Raw genomic sequence first — 7,405 nt, 5'->3', positions numbered from 1 at the left:
TATTCAGCTATCAATTATTGAACTAATCGAAATAAAAGAAAACATGATCATGTACCCGACTGATCCCCATTTCGTCTCCAATGATATCTCATCTCCACGATGTGTAACTTGATCGTGTAACATATCAACAGGTCTCAGGGTCCACTATAATAAAACCAGGACATAATATATTGAAACAATGTTTATTACTGGCCTACAAAATATGAATAGATATCACAGTTACAAAATAAATATATAAATTGAGGTACATAGATAAGTCAAAAAAGTTATTAATTTTACAAAATTGAGAAATGAATAATTAAAGTAAATTATAAAAACATACTTGAAAATGTATAAAAAGCCTTGTTTGAGTATTCCCATAGAGTATTGGGTCCACCTGCAATTTAAAGAAAGATATCATGATGACTTTAATTGATAATATTCAAACTTAAAACTTTGAAAATTAAGATAAAATAACTAATTAAATTGTCCACGAACTTAGATTTGCTCTTCAACCAACTTGTATTATTTTATTTTTTTTTGAATTTTTCAATCGATATGCACTATGTTGCTGACCTTCTATATGAGGATTCCATATATTAGCTGATATTTTACCCCTCGCAAACTTATTATTTGGATTAATAGGAGTTTGAGCTATTGCAATCTGTATGTAATAAAAATTATTTTATTAACTTGAAATTCATATTTTCTTGTAAATCTTCATTTTATCTATATATCTTTGAGTAAAATAATCAGTCTATAGAAACAGTGGGAGAATGAAAGATAATTTGAGAATTCATTTAGAGAAGTTATATATATATAATGACCACAAAGAAAAAACAATGAAGCATATTTCAATATATTTAATATTATGTTTCAAATTCAATTAAAGGACAAAAGAACACAATAAAAAATAAGAGGAATTGATATCTTTATGTACCTTATATCCATGTGAAGAGTTGTATATTTCTTTTTGCTCACTATTATTGTTAGACTGTTTAGAGAATAAAATATATATGAGATTACAAAAGTAGTAATAAATCAAATATGTTTTACACATGAAGCCTCAATTTTTCTTATTGTAATTTTTGAGTTTTTTAAACTAGTATTCTATAAATAGATCTATAGATTTCTAAATTCTTAATTAAATTAGTTAAAGCTAAAATAATAAATTGGTGTAACATCATCTTACCATAGCCCATTGAACATTTTCTGGTGGAGGCATATTTCTTTGTCTAATAAGATTTTCTTTTATAATTTGTTTAATCGGAACTGTTCCAAGAAGATAACCTTTACCTTTTAACCACATCCTTGCCGACGGAGTAGTTGATGAGTTTTCTGATTTTTTCCTCGTTCTGAATAAAGTAGGTTTCATCTGTATATTCAAAACATAAATTGTGTATATCACAGAATCATATATGCGTACTTGAAAAGATCAACATAAAATATACATTCGAGAGACATGCCTGAGGATGAAAATTGTGATTCTTCAGTAACGAATGATCGAATGCAGGTTATTATAGAATTCCACACAATCATATGTATCTCCATGTATAGTCTGTGAACCAAAAAACAGATATATAATATTCACTCAAAAGAATTACATGCTTATGAACTTTCAAAGAAATACCTTAACTGTTTTGATAGCAGGTTTGTTCAATAGTTTAAGTTGTTTCTCCATCTCTGTATCTTCTAATTTGGACAATTTTATTTCTCCTTGAACATTATTATAACTCATAAAAAGAATATATCACCACCAAAAATCGTCCCAAAAGTCTTCGATGCATCAACATTGACCTGAATTCACAATTTTTTTTTATTAGGGTGAATGTGGTGTAACATCTAACTAAAGCTTAGCAATAAAGTTAAATTCACATAAAATAAAAGCACCAAATGGAGAAATAACCTGATTTATTAGATGTAGAAAAATTACAATGATATAACTGTATATCACTTTTTTTCCTAATATTTTGAAGATATTATTATTATTATATAGAGAGATGATGGATTTAATTTATTTTTTTGACTAAATTCACAAACAGAATTTTTCCTAATACATATTGGTTGTTTATTTATGACTATGAGTCAAATAAACAATAGAATTGATATAATAAAACCAAATATATACAATTTTTCTTTGACCATCACTGGAGTCAATTTGACTATAAGATTATTAACTTTTGAAATATTTTTTTAATTAAAATTAGCGTTTGATCATAAAAAAATTCAAGGCACTCAAATTCAAGTAATATACATACGAATATGCTTGACTTATATGGTTGAAGCACAATTTAAAATACTCGAATGTTTTTTTAAAAAATTAGTTAGATACTCAACTTATTTAATCATATTTTTTTAATATTACCTACCATTTGAATAAATTATAAATATCCATATTCTCTTCTATTCTTAGATGCATCACTTTACGCAAGATATCGATTAGATATATCTCTTAACGCAATGTATCGGGATGTACATGATGTATCGTAATGTCGAATGATGTATCAGAAATTGAGACACGATATATTCAGGACCGAGAGATATATCTGAAATTGGGACGCGATGTATCGCAACATTTTGGGATGTATCCAAATTCCACAAAATTTAAGAGATTTTTGTAATTTGAGAAGAGTGGGAATAAAATATAATTAGCTCTTAACACTATGAAATTTGCGTAAAATACTTCACATAGTTTTGAAATATCGAATTAAATATTTAACGATACATGCTAGGTGGAATTGACTCCTCGTTTTGCCTATATAAAGTTTGAAGTAGTCATAATTGTCATAAAGAAAAAAAAAGGAAAGAAAGTGACATCTAGTACAAGAAATTTCATCCTTGACAAAAAAGTTCAATTTTATCTTATAAGATTTCTCTTAAATAAAAACATTGATATGATTATTATTTTTTTATTTTTAATTAAAGATATTGAATTTGAGTCTTGAATAAAAAATAATTTTTAAAATAAATCTTACAATGCACAATATGAATATAATTAAATTTTAATATAGATATCAAACGTGATTTATAAAATAAAAAAGTACACCAAAATGACAGCAAAACTGCAAATAGTGGGCATCCTAGGAAACAAATTCTCTAGGATCCTAAACAGTTACAATATTTTTGTGAATTTATTAAAAAATTTAAAATATATAAATTTAGAAAATCTTTTAAAATTTGGGGAATTAACAATTGTGTGTTTAATTTATATGACCTTTTCCTAAAACTTTTTTTTGGTTCAAATAGGAATTGGTTTTCAAGAATATCTTTGTCACTTTTAGTGAAGTAATTCTTTATTTTTGATTGTGATTTATTGATTAATTTCTTCGCATATCAGTTATTTTATCGAGTATAAATATTTTATCAGCAAGAGTATCAATTAACTTTGGTTTCAAATATTTTGGTCTAATAGTGAAACCAAAGAGCTGAGCTGCCTCTGAACAAGTAGCAGTTGTTTGTACTATATATTATTTCTTCTATTTTTATCGATATGATATAGTTTGATCAATATCGTATTTAAATATTTTAAAAAATAAAACTTTAATTATAAAATAATATTTATGTTATTAAAAAAATGAATGGTCAAATAAAAAAATTAAAATTTGAAATTTTAATCAATTTTTTTAAAAAATAAATAAAATATGACAAAAGTTAAAACAAAAAAAATAATAAAAATTAACATTTGGAACCAAAAATTTCAAATTTCACTTCAAATGGTTTACTGAGTCTAAATGAATAAAAAATGTGTAAAGTCATAATCAATTGCCTAAATTTAGGTCTACATACTCATCCTCCCCACCAACTTTTTATAATATCTCTTTGTTAATTAATTGTTTTCTTAATAATAATATTAACTAGCTTTTGACACTTAAAAAATATTTTAAAAAAAAATATACATGAGGGATAAAATAAAATAAAATAAAATAAATCATTTTGAAAATATTAGCTCGACTAATTTGAATTCTTATTTAATTTATTTTTTGTTAAAATTAAAAATTGAGATCTCTGATTAAAATGAAAAAATTTCAAATTATTTAATCAGACTTTTTTACGATGGTCCTTTTTTTTGGCCTTGTAAAGAAGAGGACAAAAGGAAAAATAAGAACAAAAAAGGAATTTACTAATTTGATGAATAATATATATTTCATTTTCCTCGTGTAGTTGTGAATGAGATAGAAGTTTATAATATGATAGGATGATATCGACTTAATTAAAAGATTTCATACAATTATATTGTCTCTTTCTATATAATAGGACGAAATAATATAATATCATCTTCTATGATGATGAGTGCAAATTTGAGAGTTAAAAGATAAACTTTTAAAATAATATTAGAATGATAATCATATCTAGGTTAGAACAATAATTCATGTTTTGCTCTTTTTCTTTATTCATTTTTTTCAATGTTCGATACTTAACTTAGTCCACATCAAAAGGTATTAAATTCAAAAAGTATCAGTTTAATGAGTAAAACTTTTTTTATTAAAAATTATAATTTTATATTTAGTGCTTAAATTTGAAGTTTCTGATCAATTACGTATTGGATTAAAAATGATGATCGTCATATTTAAATTTGGACAGTAACATGATTTACTGTTTAGTTATAGACTCGTACTGTATTAAAAAATAAAACTAGCTTTTCCTGTTTAGAATATTTGATACGATGAAATATTAGACGAAAATATTATCTTCGAAGAAATTTTAAAAAAAAATAACTTCCCCCATAAACTCACTTATATATCAAAATCACTTTCTTTATACACCTTATATATATTGCATATTTTCATGTTTCAACTTACATTGTATTATTATTATTATTACTATTAATTAAAATACAATCAGTAGCCCTAGAAGCTTTTCCTAGAAAAAAGTTGTAATGATCTTGAAAAGTAGCTATAAATCTTTATGTGTAAAATCATAGTAAAAAGATCTGATTGAAAAGGTGAAACTATAGTTTTGAGAAAGGTTCTTTATTACCCCTAACCTTTTCAAATCATATCGGAGATTATGCTGCAATGATAAGTATTTATTTATTTTTAATCAAATATTTCAAATTTGAGTTTTTTTAGATATAGAATCACATTAATTAGAAAACGCTTGACTTTTCAGTGTAGAACTTTCGATACAAATTTAAATTTAGAAATCTAATACAAAGATCAAACATCAGATAAAAATAAAAATAAAAATTATATTAAATATAATATTAGAATTTAAATTAATCGAATAAATAGATATACGATATTCCGTCACAATTCACAAGCTAAGTAACTTTCGTTAACGTTTATGATAAATAATAAAGAAAGAGTAGTTTGTAAAAAGGAAGAAATAATAATAGCGACTTTATTGTTATTAAAAAAATATGCAGAAAACAATGAGCCAAGCGTGCACGTTAGTTCAAAGAGTAAAAAGAGAGAGGAATTTTCAAGGTGGGTCCTAACCTACGCGGAAGGAACAAGGAAGGATGCGCATGATAAATTAATTAAAAAGCCATCGAGTAAATAGATGTGCACACGTGCACACTCATTGCCCCTAACAAAAAGTATTCATCGGTAAATTAAACTACTTTATAAATAATTTATAATACTATAGACTACTTTAATATATTTAGTCAATAATTTGTGGTCCTTATAATGACCAAATTACCCTCAACAATATGATTCATCAATATATACAATAATAATAATCAACACGAGATCTAAAAATAATTAAAATGAACGCAGATTATATTCTTATTTTGGTATGATAAACATGTTGTATATAGGTTTGTAAAGGAAAATAATAACAAACACGATAATGATTTAAAGAGCAAATAAAACAATAAATAATCATATATATTGAGTAATAACGAGTTGCGCGATTACTATAAATAAAGAGATCATACGAGGAGAAACTTTTATTTATTAAGAGTAAAGAGCAAATAAAACAATAAATAATCACATATATTGAATAATATGAAATTAAGCGATTACTATAAATAAGGAGATCATACGAGGAGAAACTTTTATTTATTAAGAGTTTATTTTTTTTTTAAATTAGGGTTTGAAAATTTAAACTTGATCACTAGCTAGTATTTTGTGTAATTATTTAATTATAAATTTTATTTACTTATTAAAAAAGTAAAAATTATTAATATTAATAACGTAAAGGATAAATAAAAAAAGTGAAGAATATAATTCAAGTTAAGAATAACATTTTTTTAGTAGCACATTTATATCAACATTGATTAAATTCGTTTGTTTTAATATAGAACCTCTTTTAGTTCTTGAATTGTCACTATCGAAGATTTTATTTCTTACTTATATTTTGGTGTTTATTATTTTTCTAAATTGAAGTGGATTTTTTTGTTATTAATGTCATACGAATCCCATGAGATAGAGTCATTATTTAATAAGTTCATGTCAAAATTGTGATGGCTTGTATAATTCAACTATAAGGTGGAATTTATTTTTATCATGCATTTCATCCATCTTAAATTAAAAGATATAAAAAAATACTCAAATTTAAAATATATTACTAATTTTTCCTTTCTAAAATGAAGCATAGAGGGGTTAAAGAAAAGACTTATATTAGTGTTTGCATCAAATCCTAACTAGTACATTATATATATTGTCATTTTAATATATTACTCCATAATATAATTTATACGATTAGTTGTTTCTGAATAGCTTGTGTTTTTTTTTATGATCAACTCAAGACATAGTGTAATTACAATTAAAATAGTTTCATTTTGATTTATATGCGACACCTAAGATATAAACTATACATGTAACTCAAAAGTCACTCGCAAACTTAAAATTTATAATTTACAGTAATTTAATCGATTTAACAAAATAACTCAACAATAATAAAATATTAAGAGTACTATTTTTGTTATATTAAACCTAACAAAATAACAAAAGATACTGAATTATTTTTCACAATAGTGACAAGATCAAATTTATAAATGGTGTCATACAAAAGATAAAAAATTGCTTTTGATATACTCTCAATTTAAAAAAAAATACAATTAAAATAACTCTCGAAATAAATAAAAATATAGTATCTCTCTAAAGTTATCATTATTAAATTAAATGAATCAAACCATATACAACAACTAATAATTACTCCTATAATTAAGAATGAAAACTAAAATCTTAAATAAAATTGGAACTTTTTTTTTTAATATAACCAAAAAAAAAACAATAATTTAAATTACATTAAATGTGGCTAGCAAAATTCAGGTGAAACACCACCCAATTCATCATGCCCTTATTCAATTCCCAAAAGTAGAAGCCCATTATGGTAATTTCACAATCCTTAAAAATGATTAATTAATATTTAACCTTTAATAAAGTACCTTTTAATTACCTTTTATCAATAATAATAACCCTATTATAAGTCATTGCCGTGTTTGACCTCCAAAGCCACCATATAAATTCATAATATA

General features: G+C 24.2%; 1 pseudogene; it reads right to left on the bottom strand.

Moving 5' to 3' along the window:
- LOC107027894 overlaps window positions 1–7,361 on the bottom strand; it is an 8,215-nt pseudogene extending 854 nt beyond the window's left edge.
- Between the last annotated feature and the right edge of the window lie 44 nt (window positions 7,362–7,405).

Source organism: Solanum pennellii, chromosome 8, assembly GCF_001406875.1.
Source record: "Solanum pennellii chromosome 8, SPENNV200".
In the NCBI taxonomy this organism is placed as follows: Eukaryota; Viridiplantae; Streptophyta; class Magnoliopsida; order Solanales; family Solanaceae; genus Solanum; species Solanum pennellii.
The sequence above is the reverse complement of the archived record's forward strand: the minus strand, read 5'-3'. Positions and strand labels throughout refer to the sequence as shown.